This window comes from Salvelinus alpinus, chromosome 2 (genome assembly GCF_045679555.1).
Source record: "Salvelinus alpinus chromosome 2, SLU_Salpinus.1, whole genome shotgun sequence".
NCBI classification, from domain to species: domain Eukaryota; kingdom Metazoa; phylum Chordata; class Actinopteri; order Salmoniformes; family Salmonidae; genus Salvelinus; species Salvelinus alpinus.
In genome coordinates, this window is record NC_092087.1 from 100,991,170 (window position 1) to 101,005,759 (window position 14,590).

The 14,590-nt window shown below is 42.8% G+C and overlaps 1 pseudogene; it reads left to right on the forward strand.

Annotated features, from left to right (window-relative positions):
- The first annotated feature begins 713 nt into the window (after positions 1 to 713).
- LOC139547643 (zinc finger protein 723-like) lies at positions 714 to 13,634 on the forward strand (annotated as a pseudogene).
- Positions 13,635 to 14,590: the final 956 nt, after the last annotated feature.

Here is a 14,590-nt window from a genome sequence, read left to right on the forward strand (position 1 = left end):
AACATGCACCTTCATTTCCCGGATTGTCCAGTTAGGGGGAAGGAGTCAGAGGTGGCAAGAGTGAGGGATGTCCAGTGTGTCTCCTATCTGGAGGCGGTGAGAAGAGTGGAAGGGGCGAGTGGCGTTGAAGACGCCATGGTAATAGAGCCTGCACCAGTGAATGTTTCTCGGCAACCAGGGGATCCTGATGTATTGCACGTTAAAAAGTTGGTCTTTGTAGCATTTAGTGCCTCGTCATAAACTACACAGTGTAACAGGGTTGGTTATGTTTCCACTTGCCTCTAAAGAAATGTGTATTTAATGTTCAAGCATTCTTATTGGTTAGTTCAACTCTGATGACAATAAGGTGTGTTGTGATTGGCCCTGCTTCTAACCCTGTTACAACAGCACATAACGAAGAAGAAATCAGAGAACATTTTAGTCATTGTTAGTGCATACAGAACGCTCTTTTGTGACTCTGGAGTTTACAGCCGAGGCCTTGCAAGAAATCCTATCACAGAATGTTCTGTCCTCACAGGCCACTGAGCCGTTGTCAGGATGTGACTTGAATCGGACTGTGACAGACGGAGTAGGATAGGTTTTTAATGTTTATTTTCCAACAATTGAGTTTTTTCCTTCTTCTATCGTTTACCACTCGTACAGTAGGTGGCGGCATGCACCTAACACTTGTTTGTGGACCGCCATAATACCGTAGAAGAAGAACAACAACAACAATGCCAGTCAAAGCGGAAGTTGCTACCTTGCAAGAGAGTAGCTGAAACGTTCGTGCTTGTAGCCTACTATAAATATATCCTATTTTCAATCTCCAAAATGCAACAGTCACAGGACAACTTTGTTTGAAAGTCATAAAGGATCATTAGCCCAAACTGACGAGATAAAGCTAGCTAGCTACCTCATTTTCCACGTGGGAAAAAAGGAGGACAGGGACTTGCTAACTACGTTAGCTTGCTAGCTAGCTGGCTTTTCTACAAGGAATTTGGTGAGTTAAATAGCTAGCTTCTGTTCAACAACAGCTGTAGGTGGATTAATATTTTTATGCACTTAAGAACGACGAATGATGACAGTCTAGATATGACGATATCGTCAATAATTCCAGTTTAGTGGTTCGTGAACAAACACGGCAGTGTAGGCCCGGTCCTGGCCGTTCTGCCGCCCTAGACGAGACAGCAACAAAAAAGCCGCCCTCCGCAAAACTAGAATAGTGTAGTCAGTGTCTGCGTGGTACCGTTTGTAAAACATACATTTCCATTGTGTTATTAGTCCTGATTCCTGTGACTAATCATTTTGGCTGTTTAAGCTCTGAATATCAGCTACCCAATTTTTATCAGTGAGCCTATTTGCAATGAGTCAATCTATTTACACAGCAGGAAATGCTCAACTATTGTATTTTTTTTGCTATGATCAGTTCGTCAAAAACCATTAAGGAATATAAACTTGTAATCACTGATTATCATGACTTAGCCCGCAGGGCGAAACTCCTGGACAGCAGGTGTGGGTAGCCTGATTTTTAGGATGTAGTATTTGTTCAAATGTAATTCACACTGAATAGTTTTTTTTATTGCCTCAATTTTGTTTAGGCTATTTGATCGGAGAAGCGTGCATGCATGATGTAAAAAGTGTCTTTCACGACATTGTCATTGATTATGTAGATTATTTTTTGACGGAACGTTGATGGAGCGCCATAGCGGTGCATCTCTCTAACAGCACCCTGGAGAAGCACGGACCAGCTAAATATTTTGCGAAAAGAATTAGTTAGTTTGTCTGCCACCAGTAAAATGACACCATAAATGACTCATTATAAATCTTAAAATGTGTCAGTTTCACAACTAAGCCGCATAAAACAGATCTTCGATGTCCCAATACCATGGCAACGGGTTTGAGCTATTATACAAAACAACAATAGATGCATCAATTCGTTCTTTTAAATTTAAGTTATGATGTAAAATTCTCTCCAGAAATAATTCTCCGTGTATATATGGGGTTTTGAACAGACAGACCGGTGCAGAGTCTGCCATGCGGACACAGAATCAATAGCTGTCTCTTTGGTGTTGTCCTTTAGGTCTGGGTGATATGGTTCAATAGCATGTCTCTTTGGTACTGTCCTTTAGGTCTGGGTGATATGGCTCAATAGCATGTCTCTTTGGTACTGTCCTTTAGGGCTGGGTGATATGGCTCAATAGCATGTCTCTTTGGTACTGTCCTTTAGGGCTGGGTGATATGGCTCAATAGCGTGTCTCTTTGGTACTGTCCTTTAGGGCTGGGTTATATGGCTCAATAGCATGTCTCTTTGGTACTGTCCTTTAGGGCTGGGTGATATGGCTCAATAGCATGTCTCTTTGGTACTGTCCTTTAGGTCTGGGTGATATGGCTCAATAGCATGTCTCTTTGGTACTGTCCTTTAGGGCTGGGTGATATGGCTCAATAGCATGTCTCTTTGGTACTGTCCTTTAGGTCTGGGTGATATGGCTCAATAGCATGTCTCTTTGGTACTGTCCTTTAGGGCTGGGTGATATGGCTCAATAGCATGTCTCTTTGGTACTGTCCTTTAGGGCTGGGTGATATGGCTCAATAGCGTGTCTCTTTGGTACTGTCCTTTAGGGCTGGGTTATATGGCTCAATAGCATGTCTCTTTGGTACTGTCCTTTAGGGCTGGGTGATATGGCTCAATAGCATGTCTCTTTGGTACTGTCCTTTAGGGCTGGGTGATATGGCTCAATAGCATGTCTCCTTTGGTACTGTCCTTTAGGGCTGGGTGATATGGCTCAATAGCATGTTTCTTTGGTACTGTCCTTTAGGGCTGGGTGATATGCCTCAATAGCATGTCTCTTTGGTCCTGTCCTTTAGGGCTGGGTGATATGGCTCAATAGCATGTCTCTTTGGTATTGTCCTTTAGGTCTGGGTGATATGGTTCAATAGCGTGTCTCTTTGGTACTGTCCTTTAGGGCTGGGTGATATGGATCAATAGCATGTCTCTTTGGTACTGTCCTTTAGGGCTGGGTGATATGGCTCAATAGCTTGTCTCTTTGGTACTGTCCTTTAGGGCTGGGTGATATGGCTCAATAGCATGTCTCCTTTGGTACTGTCCTTTAGGGCTGGGTGATATGGCTCAATAGCATGTCTCCTTGGTATTGTCCTTTAGGGCTGGGTAATATGGGTCAATAGCATGTCTCCTTTGGTACTGTCCTTTAGGGCTGGGTGATATGGCTCAATAGCGTGTCTCTTTGGTACTGTCCTTTAGGGCTGGGTGATATGGCTCAATAGCGTGTCTCTTTGGTACTGTCCTTTAGGGCTGGGTGATATGGCTCAATAGCATGTCTCCTTGGTATTGTCCTTTAGGGCTGGGTGATATGGCTCAATAGCGTGTCTCTTTGGTACTGTCCTTTAGGGCTGGGTGATATGGCTCAATAGCGTGTCTCTTTGGTCCTGTCCTTTAGGGCTGGGTGATATGGCTCAATAGCGTGTCTCTTTGGTACTGTCCTTTAGGGCTGGGTGATATGGCTCAATGGCGTGTCTCTTTGGTACTGTCCTTTAGGGCTGGGTGATATGGCTCAATACTCATATCTCCATTTATGTTCAAATTTATTGGCGATTTACGATATATCTTGATCTTTTGAAATGTTATTCTCCAAATAAGCTTTGTTGTACAATGTTCAAGGTAAAATACACTCCATTTAAAAACGGTCAGCAATAATCTAATCAATCCTGAGCTTGTGAAATAATACCAAGACTGAATATATTGTAAGTCGCTCTGGATAAGAGCGTCTGCTAAATGACTTAAATGTAAATGTAAATATATGCCTTCGACAACCACAAGACCCACTAATCATTTAATCAAAAAATATATATATATATATATATTTTTTTGTTTGTTGCTATCACTGATCTGGCTTTCAGGTCTGTCTATACAAATACCCTTTTTGTTACAACTTTAGCCTGAACCATGCATAATGCACATTCACTAATAATGTAGCAGGCATTATAGATCATTAACACTGGTCTCGTAAACAATCTCTCCAGCACAAAGCCCACGTGCTAGTGAGTAGCCAGCTCATATTTATATTTCAGGTTTTGAATCTATTTGCTAGCTAACAAGGCAGAACAGTTGAATTGTTATGAACACAGCCTTTCAGTCAGTCTCCAGCTGTTTGAACAGCATGCTAGCCTGTCCACAAGTGGCATACCTTATTTCTCAGAATGAGAACGATTTGCCAATTCCTTATATAATTGTTTTATTCTTATTGCACATTCATAAAACACAGACTAAACAGCGAGTATAAGTCTTTATTTGACTACAATGCTGCTAGCGGTACGTGGTACTGTAAAGCGCTCGCGACAAAATGAGCATTTTTGCATCTGTTTTAGTAGTGTCTGATCTGCTTGAAATGTGAGGAGTTGTAACATAAACAGGGTTAGAGAGGTCAACTTCTCCTCTTGGACCAAACAGCGAGTTGAAACTGCTTTGTCAGCGACGAAGAAGTGATCTCTCATCTTTGTTGTTGTGAGTGGTAGGGACTTGGGAGAAAGAAGCCAAGAGAGAGGTTTCACTCTCGACCAAAATAAGCCCAATGTGTTTCTATGTTCTTATTTTGAACCTAAGCTTGTCGCCTGCCTTCACTTTGGGACAACAACTCCTGTTGTTAGGGAGGAGAGGTGAGCATTTTGTCATTATATACAGATATCTGATGTAAATGGGGAAAGTGCACACAGCAGAGAAGGACCAAAAAGACAGGATGAGAACAAGAGGACATAAACTTGATTCTGCAATACAGGCATTTGTAATCTTATGCAAAAACATACATTAGAATAAATAAAATTTAATGTGATATATCGCCCAGCCCTACTGTCCAGTAGGTGTGTAGTTTCTGGAGTCAGGTTCAGGAATAATATCAGGGTGTGGTTGGACCTGCACACTGTGTTGCTGGGAGACTTGAAGGACCACCGTCAGTCAACAGGAAATATCATTGTGCTCTTGGGTTAAATGTTTATTTTCGGGGACGTTTGGTCAGAAATATTGCAGATGGCGGAGTTGAAGTCCCTAGTGAGACACCATGGGAGAATGGAAGGATGTATTGCGAGAGGAAATGGTAGAATGATGATTTACTGGGAAAGATGGGTTGATCTGATGCTGTCTGAATGGTGGAATTAATGAGTGTTGGAAAAATTATATACGCAAGTGTACAGTATAAGTGTTTGAGGTCCTCCAATCGGGTGTGAGGGTGGGATTATTGAGGTCCTCCAATCAGGGGTGAGGGTAAGGATGGGATTATGGAGGTCCTCCAATCAGGGTTGGAGGTGGGATTATTGAGGTCCTCCAATCGGGTGTGAGGGTAGGATTATTGAGGTCCTCCAATTAGGGGTGAGGGTAGGAATGGGATTATTGTATGTTTTACATTTAGCTATTTATGTTTTCTGTTTTTGTTTCATGTTGTGAGCGCTGTGTCTGCTGGTCCTGGTAGATTCATGCTGTGCGTGGTGTCTTCTGGTCCTGGTAGATTCATGCTGTGAGTGGTGTCTCCTGGTCCTGGTAGATTCATGCTGTGAGTGGTGACTGCTGGTCCTGGTAGATTCATGCTGTGACCGGTGTGTCTGCTGGTCCTGGTAGATTCATGCTGTGACCGGTGTGTCTGCTGGTCCTGGTAGATTCATGCTGTGAGCGGTGTGTCTACTGGTCCTGGTAGATTCATGCTGTGACCGGTGTGTCTACTGGTCCTGGTAGATTCATGCTGTGACCGGTGTGTCTGCTGGTCCTGGTAGATTCATGCTGTGAGCGGTGTGACTGCTAATCCTGGTAGATTCATGCTGTGAGAGGTGTGTCTGCTGGTCCTGGTAGATTCATGCTGTGACCAGTGTGTCTGCTGGTCCTGGTAGTTATGGGTGCGCTCACATCCATGCCCGCCTGGGCGTACCAAGTCCCGCCCTTGAAAAATCCCTTTGGGCCTGGGCGGGACCTTGCCAATGTCTCTGGGCGAGTGGGGGCACGAGCACCCACTGACCAGAACACCCACTGACCAGAACACCCACTGACCAGAACACCCTCTGACCAGAACACCCTCTGACCAGAACACCCTCTGACCAGAACACCCACTGACCAGAACACCCACTGACCAGAACACCCTCTGACCAGAACACCCTCTGACCAGAACACCCTCTGACCAGAACACCCACTGACCAGAACACCCTCTGACCAGAACACCCTCTGACCAGAACACCCTCTGACCAGAACACCCACTGACCAGAACACCCTCTGACCAGAACACCCTCTGACCAGAACACCCACTGACCAGAACACCCACTGACCAGAACACCCTCTGACCAGAACACCCACTGACCAGAACACCCTCTGACCAGAACACCCTCTGACCAGAACACCCTCTGACCAGAACACCCTCTGACCAGAACACCCTCTGACCAGAACACCCACTGACCAGAACACCCACTGACCAGAACACCCACTGACCAGAACACCCACTGACCAGAACACCCACTGACCAGAACACCCTCTGACCAGAACACCCTCTGACCCTCTGATGTGTGTGGCCATTTTGTATTGTTGTTTTAAAGAAAATAAGAAAATCGATCTACATACAGTATCAGTCAAACGTTTGGACACCTACTCATTCCAGGGTTTTTGTACTATTTTCTACATTGTAGAATAATGGTGAAGTCATCAAAACTATGAAATAACACATATGGAATCATGTAGTAACCAAAAAAGTGTTAAACAAATCAATAGTCAAAATAAAGAAAACCCTTGCATGAGTAGGTGTTTTTAAACTTTTGACCGGTAGTGTGTAACAAAAATGGGCACTGCTTATCATGGGGTGACTTCAGCGCTCACTTAAATAGCCCATATACCACTTGGGTGACAGAAAATGTCATTGTTTTTGGGCAGAATTATGTGAGCTGTTATGTGTTGTTGGAGGTGTGTCTTGTTCAGTTTAGCTCAGAATATACCGCCCTCATCAATTAGCCACACCTGGCGACCACCTGATACTGGCTAATGGGGCTGGGACCGACTATTACCCCCGAAAGTTCCCGCCCAACTTTGTCGGTGAATGTTAGCTAGTCTGATAATGACCTGTTTAAAAAGATGATTAGCTCAAATCAACCATACAGTTTTAATTTTCATGTCGCCGCCTTTAAACTACGTTCTGAATAGCTGCAAAAATAGAGTTTTGTAATTGATTTGGTTGCGGCCATGTTGAAATGACGTCATTAGTCGAGGTCTGAGTTCCCTTCTTTAGATCAGGAGACTGATAGCCCCAAGACGCTAATGTCAAGCAAGACAAACTCATTTGCACGATTTCACTAAATATCATCAATATCATTTTGGGGGGTAAATTAGAGCTTGTTTTGTGAAAACAAATCGTATTTTGTTGGCCTCTGGTACATTTTAATGCCAGATTATTTTTCAATTTGCAACTATCAAGGAATAACACTGATCACATTTTTTTCACACGTTTTACAGTGTTAATTTCATCAACTGTTGTATGATATGAGATAAAACACAGGAACATTTTTATTCTGCACTGGGCCTTTAAAGGATTTCTGTAAGAGTAGAGCAATGTAGGTATGAATTGAACAATCAAAACACATTCTATTTGTCACGTGACAATTACAACTGGTGTAGTCTTTACTTTAAAAATAAAATAGTAACATGAGTAATAAAATACACACGAATTGCACTGTATACAGGGAGAACCAGTACCAGATCAATGTGGAGCTATATACAGGGAGTACCAGTACTAGATCAATGTGGAGCTATATACAGGGAGTACCAGTACCAGATCAATGTGGAGCTATATACAGGGGGTACCAGTACAGAGTCAATGTGGAGGCTATATACAGGGAGAATCAGTACCAGATCAATGAGCAGCTATATACAGGGAGAACCAGTACCAGATCAATGTGGAGCTATATACAGGGAAAACCAGATCAATGTGGAGCTATATACAGGGAGTACCAGTACCAGATCAATGTGGAGCTATATACAGGAAGTACCAGTACCAGATCAATGCGGAGCTATATACAGGGAGTACCAGATCAATGTGGAGCTATATACAGGGAGTACCAGATCAATGTGGAGCTATATACAGGGAGTACCAGTACCAGATCAATGTGGAGCTCCAGAAGACAGCTGGCGTGTGCCGTGTGGAGGCATTAACTCGTGTACTCTGCTCCAGAAGTTGTGACTCGCGGGATTATGGTGGTCCTCTCTCTCCACACACACACACACACACACACACACACACACACACACACACACCACACTTGTTCAGATGACTTGTATTTTGCTAAAATACTACCTTTTAAAAACTGCTCACGCACCAACATTTACCAAGCGGGTCACTCCAGACTGAAATTGATTAGTTTGTTCTACTGTAATAAATAGCGCGCATATTAATCACTCACATCGAAATCAATGAAAATGGGACAATAGCCGCGGAAACATCCGCCGTTTGTCCTCTTCTAAAAAGACTGACCACAACGAACTTGGAATACTTCCATACCTGTTGATAGATGACAACCTGTAGTAGCCATTTATCAACTAAAGTGTATGGACTTCCTGCTGTCTTCTTCTACACCAGGTCATCTAAAGTGTATGGACTTCCTGCTGTCTTCTTCTACACCAGGTCATCTAAAGTGTATGGACTTCCTGCTGTCTTCTACAGGTCATCTAAAGTGTATGGACTTCCTGCTATCTTCTTCTACTACAGGTCATCTAAAGTGTATGGACTTCCAGCTGTCTTCTTCTTCTACAGGTCATCTAAAGTGTATGGACTTCCTGCTGTCTTCTTCTTCTACAGGTCATCTAAAGTGTATGGACTTCCTGCTGTCTTCTTCTTCTACAGGTCATCTAAAGTGTATGGACTTCCTGCTGTCTTCTTCTTCTACAGGTCATCTAAAGTGTATGGACTTCCTGCTGTCTTCTTCTTCTACAGGTCATCTAAAGTGTATTGACTTCCTGCTGTCTTCTTCTTCTACAGGTCATCTAAAGTGTATGGACTTCCTGCTGTCTTCTTCTTCTACAGGTCATCTAAAGTGTATGGGCTTCCTGCTGTCTTCTTCTACTACAGGTCATCTAAAGTGTATTGACTTCCTGCTGTCTTCTTCTTCTACAGGTCATCTAAAGTGTATGGACTTCCTGCTGTCTTCTTCTTCTACAGGTCATCTAAAGTGTATGGACTTCCTGCTGTCTTCTTCTTCTACAGGTCATCTAAAGTGTATGGGCTTCCTGCTGTCTTCTTCTACTACAGGTCATCTAAAGTGTATGGACTTCCTGCTGTCTTGCCATTGACTGCATTGTCATTGTTCCCACCAGCAGGACAACATGAGTGGAGAGAAGGAAGCATTGCTGGAAGAAATTGAACAGAGTTTACACCCTCTAACGGAGGATCATTTACGATACCTGTGTGAACGCTGTGGAATAGATGGCTCCCAAGTTAAAGGAAAGAACCATCGCTCCTTGCGACGTAAAATCATGGAGGAAATGTGGGAAAATGCAGATTCTGTGAAATCGGAGGAGCAGGGAATGTCTTGGTTACTCCGACTGAAAGATGACATCAGAAAGATACAGGAAGAATCTATTGTGGCACCCATGAGTCCCAGCCAGTCGGATGATGATGATGATGCTACAGACTGCGATGAAGAATGGAACGTGGAGGACAATGATGGAGAGGGAGATTCAGATTCGATGTCATCAAGTAGGAACAATGGTGTGTATTAGACTACAATCTGCTTCTGTAACAGTTCATTGATTGGTAAATATTTATTAATTGAGCCATATTTCCTGAACGTAACTATTCAGTGTTGTATAGCAGCTCATCTGTGTTGGATGGGGAAGATACTTCAACACTAGTTCATTGTGAAATACTTTGGTACATGTGAGGAACCTTAACTTCATGTCTTTGTTTCACAGGGGACAACCCTAACGGTCGCTCGCTCAGTGGGAGGGTCTTATCATCTGGGAAGACTTCAGGGTTGAAAGAGATCCAGCGACCTTATAGCTGTGATGTATGTGAGAAAAGTTTCCCACATTTAGGAGACCTAAAGAGACACCAGAGAATACACACAGGAGAGAAACCATATGGCTGTGATCAATGTGGGAAGAGTTTTCGTCAGCCAGGGCAATTGACTAAACACAAGGTAATACACACTGGAGAGAAATCTTATCGCTGTGATCAATGTGGGAAGAGTTTTGCTCGAGCTGATTCCAGGACTGAACACAAGCGAACACACACAGGAAGGAAATCTTATGTCTGTGATCAATGTGGGAAGGGTTTCACTACCTTAGGAGCACTGACTATACACCAGAGAATTCACTCAGGAGAGAAACCTTATGTCTGTGCTGTATGTGAAAAGAGTTTCCGTCAGTCCGGACAACTGACTATACACAAGCGAACACACACAGGAGAGAAACCATTTAATTGTGATCAATGTGAGAAGAGTTTTGCTGAAGCTGGTTCCCTGACTGAACACAAACGAACACATACAGGAGAGAAACCATATGTCTGTGATCAATGTGGGAAGAGTTTCACTACCTTAGGAACACTGACTATACACCAGAGAATTCACACAGGAGAGAAACCATATGTCTGTGCTGTATGTGGAAAGAGTTTCCGTCAAACGGTACAACTGACAAGGCACAAGAGAACACACACGGGAGAGAAATCTTATAGAAGCTTTGATCAATGAGGGGATTCGATCATCTCGCCTGGGTTGCACCGGTGCGAAGTGTTTGCATCTGGTGAAAGGTGGATTGCGTTCGTTTTGGAACCAGGAAAGCCCACGGCAAAGTCGGCTCAAAATAAAAGTGACATAGATTTAAGCTCGTGGGAGTAATGACTGTGATTCTTTTTTTTTTTCAAAAGCAAGAAGTGATTGCTTTTGATAAAATCATCTTATCTGCCTTCTCAATGAAAACTCATTTGATGTCTTATGGAGAAGATATGTATGTTTCAGGGACGATGCCCCGTGCTGGCTTGTTGACAACATGACCGAGCGATGCAGATTACTGTTACATTTCAGAAGGGCGCTCCTCCATCAACGCTTTCGCCCGTTTTACGTCACGGGCCATAGACGGGGGGCCGCGCGGCTTAGCCTGATCCAATCCGCCCACTGACTTTACACAAGCTAACACACACTGGAGAGAAGCCTTTCCAATGCTCTGTGTGGAAAGAGTTATACCAATATAAGGCTTTTTGATATCTTAGGAGAGAAACCATACCTCTGTGCTATATGTGGAAACAGTTTTCCGTCAGGCATTACACAACTGACTAGACACATGCTAACACACAGGGGAGAGGGCTGTGATCAATGAGGGAAGAGTTTTGCTTGAGCGGATTACCTGACTGAACACACACTCACAGTTGAAGATGCATCAGCGAACACACACTGGAGAGAGAGCGACATTACAGATGTGTGGTCTGCTGTGAGTTTAGTTTAGTAGGATCCCCATTTAGCTACACGATTTTGGATCCCCATTCTTCACGGTTTTGGTACCGTGAAGAAACTCAGTGGTGTGTCTGCTGGGGTATCTACAGTGTATTTGGAAAGTATTCAGACCCCGGGGGGAGAAGGACCTTGGTCAGGGTGGTGACCAAGAACACGATGGTCACTCTGACAGAGCTCCACAGTTCCTCTGTAGGGTTGGGAGAACCTTCTAGAAGGACAACCATCTCTGCACCACTCCACCAATCAGGCCTTTATGGTAGAGTGGCCAGACGGAAGCCACTCCTCAGTAAAAGGCACATGACAGCCCGCTTAGAGTTTGCCAAAAGGCACCTAAAGGACTCTTAGACCATGAGAAACAAGCATCATGCTGTGGGGATGTTTTTCAGCAGCAGGGACTGGGAGACTAGTCAGGATCGAGGGAAACATGAACGGAGCAAGGTACAGAGAGATCCTTGATTAAAAATCTGCTCCGGACCTCAGACTGGGGCGATGGTTCACCTTCCAACAGGACAATGACCCTAAGCACACAGCCAAGACGACGCAGAAGTGGCTTCGGGACAAGTCTCTGAATGTCCTTGAGTGGCCCAGCCGGAGACCGGACTTGAACCCGATCTAACATCTCTGGAGAGACCTGAAAATAGCTGTGCAGCGACGCTCCCCAGCCAACCTGACAGAGCTTGAGAGGATCTGCAGAGAAGAATGGGGGAAACTCTCCAAATACAAGTTGGCGTCATACCCAAGAAAACTCAAGGCTGTAATCGCTGCCAAAGGTGCTTCAACAAAGTACTGATTAAAGGGTCTGAATACTTATGTAAATATGTCAGTTTTTTACTTTATTTGTATAAATTTGCAACAATTGTTTTGTTTTTTATCAGGTTTTTCTTTGTCATTATGGGGTATTGTGTGTAGATTGATGATGATAAACAATTTAATCAATTTTAGAATAAGGCCGTAACGTAACAAAATGTGGAATAAATCAAGGGATCAGAATACTTTCTGTTCTGAAGTGTAATACAAATACATTATTCAAGTGGTGTTTTCAACACACAAATATTTCTTAAGACAAGAAGTAGTCCATTTCTCCTCAACTCTCAACCATACAAGACTATCGTCCATGTTGTTGATGTTAGTTATATATGCGTGTAGTTAAAGGGTGTGCTGCTTTGTTAAGGGAAAGGTTTACTGGGTCTTTTCTGCACCTGATCATATGAGCAGACAGCCATCAAGATGGGACAAGAACAGAGTCTGGACAACTAGTACAGTTGATCTTTGTGTCAGAAACACAGAACATATTTTCTCCATCTTCACAACAACTTAGTCAATATGACTTGACCATGATAACTTCTCCCCATCTTCACAACAACTTAGTCAATATGACTTGACCATGATAACTTCTCCCCATCTTCACAACAACTTAGTCAATATGACTTGACCATGATAACTTCTCCCCATCTTCACAACAACTTAGTCAATATGACTTGACCATGATCACTTCTCCCCATCTTCACAACAACTTAGTCAATATGACTTGACCATGATAACTTCTCCTCATCTTCACAACAACTTAGTCAATATGACTTGACCATGATCACTTCAACTTGTTCAATGGATACACACCCTTCACGCAACAACCCCAGTTGAGGTTTAGGTCTAAGAGGAAAAGGTTTGAGCCAAACACAATGCTTTTAGATGTAGTTAAGTCCAGTGTATTCTGTAAGTCCTTGCTAAGAGTCTCCGTGAGCTCCCTGGCTGTTGGTGCTTGATGTGTGGAGTCTGCAGTCGTCAGCAATACATCGTCATTTTAGCTTCTTGTAAGACAAATGGCAAATAATTTGTAAACATAGAGAAGAAGTGTGTTGGTTTGATGGCATGTTGAGGGTTTCACTCTGTGAGGGGTTATATTTACTTTACGACCTACTGTTAGTGCTTTCATCTTAAGATGGCGGAGAGACGGTCACTTTAAAAACGGGTTCATATTGTGTGCTTATATTGTCAATTAATGTTATAATGTAGAATGTTTTGCCAATGTTATAAGGTACAGTTTTCATGTTGGAATTCAATCGGTAGAGTTCATGTTTTTAATTCAATGTAATTAAAATTTAACGCATATGTGCTTTTAGTTTAATACATGCCACTGTATTTTTGCTTTTTAATGAGAATAAATACGAAGCTCCTATGAACTTTGGCATTCTTTTTCCCCCACTTATTATTCAGAGAACAACTAAACATGCAACAAGTTTTACCTGAAGTGAGATTAGCAACACGAAACATCATCCACGTAGACACACAATAGTTTCGTATCTCCTATTGGGGAAAGACTAATGAAAGGACTGCACAGTCACTATGGGAGCTCTGTCTACAGCGCCCGGTTAAATTGTGCATACAAGCAATCATTTTTTTAAACTCTGCAAACGGTTAAACTCGTGAGATAGAGGTTTTCTGTAGTGGGTAACATAATACTATCATCCTAAATTGAAAATGTTGATATATTAGATTATTTTATATTATGAACTATAAACTATCACTCAAATACAGTGTCTTCTGAGAGTATTCAGACCTCTTGACTTTTTCCACATTGTTATGTTACAGCCTTATTCTAAAAATTGATTACATAGTTTTTTTCCTTATATAATTTCCACACAATGCCCCAATAGACAAAGCAAAGCCTGGTTTTTAGACTTTTGCTAATTTTCTTTTTTTAAACGGAAATATCACATTTACATAAGTACTCAGTACTTTTGTTGAAGCAGCTTTCGCAGCGATTACAGCATCGAGGCTTGGGTGTGATGCTACAAGCTTAGCACACCTGTATTTGGGGAGTTTCTCCCATTCTTCTCTGCAGAAAGGCAATTCCTTCGACCTCATGGCTTGGTGTTTGCTCTGAAATGCATTGCCAACTGTGGGACCTTATATAGACAGGTGTGTACCTTTCTAAATCATGTCCAATCAATTGAATTTACCACAGGTGGTCTCCAATCAGGTTGTAAAAACATCTCAAGGATGATCAATGGAAACACGATGCATCTGAGCTTAATTCTGAGTCTCACAGCAAATGGTCTGAAGAGTTATGTAAATAAGATATTTCTGTTTGCAAAAATGTCTAAAAACCTGTTTTTGCTTTGTCATTATGGGGTAT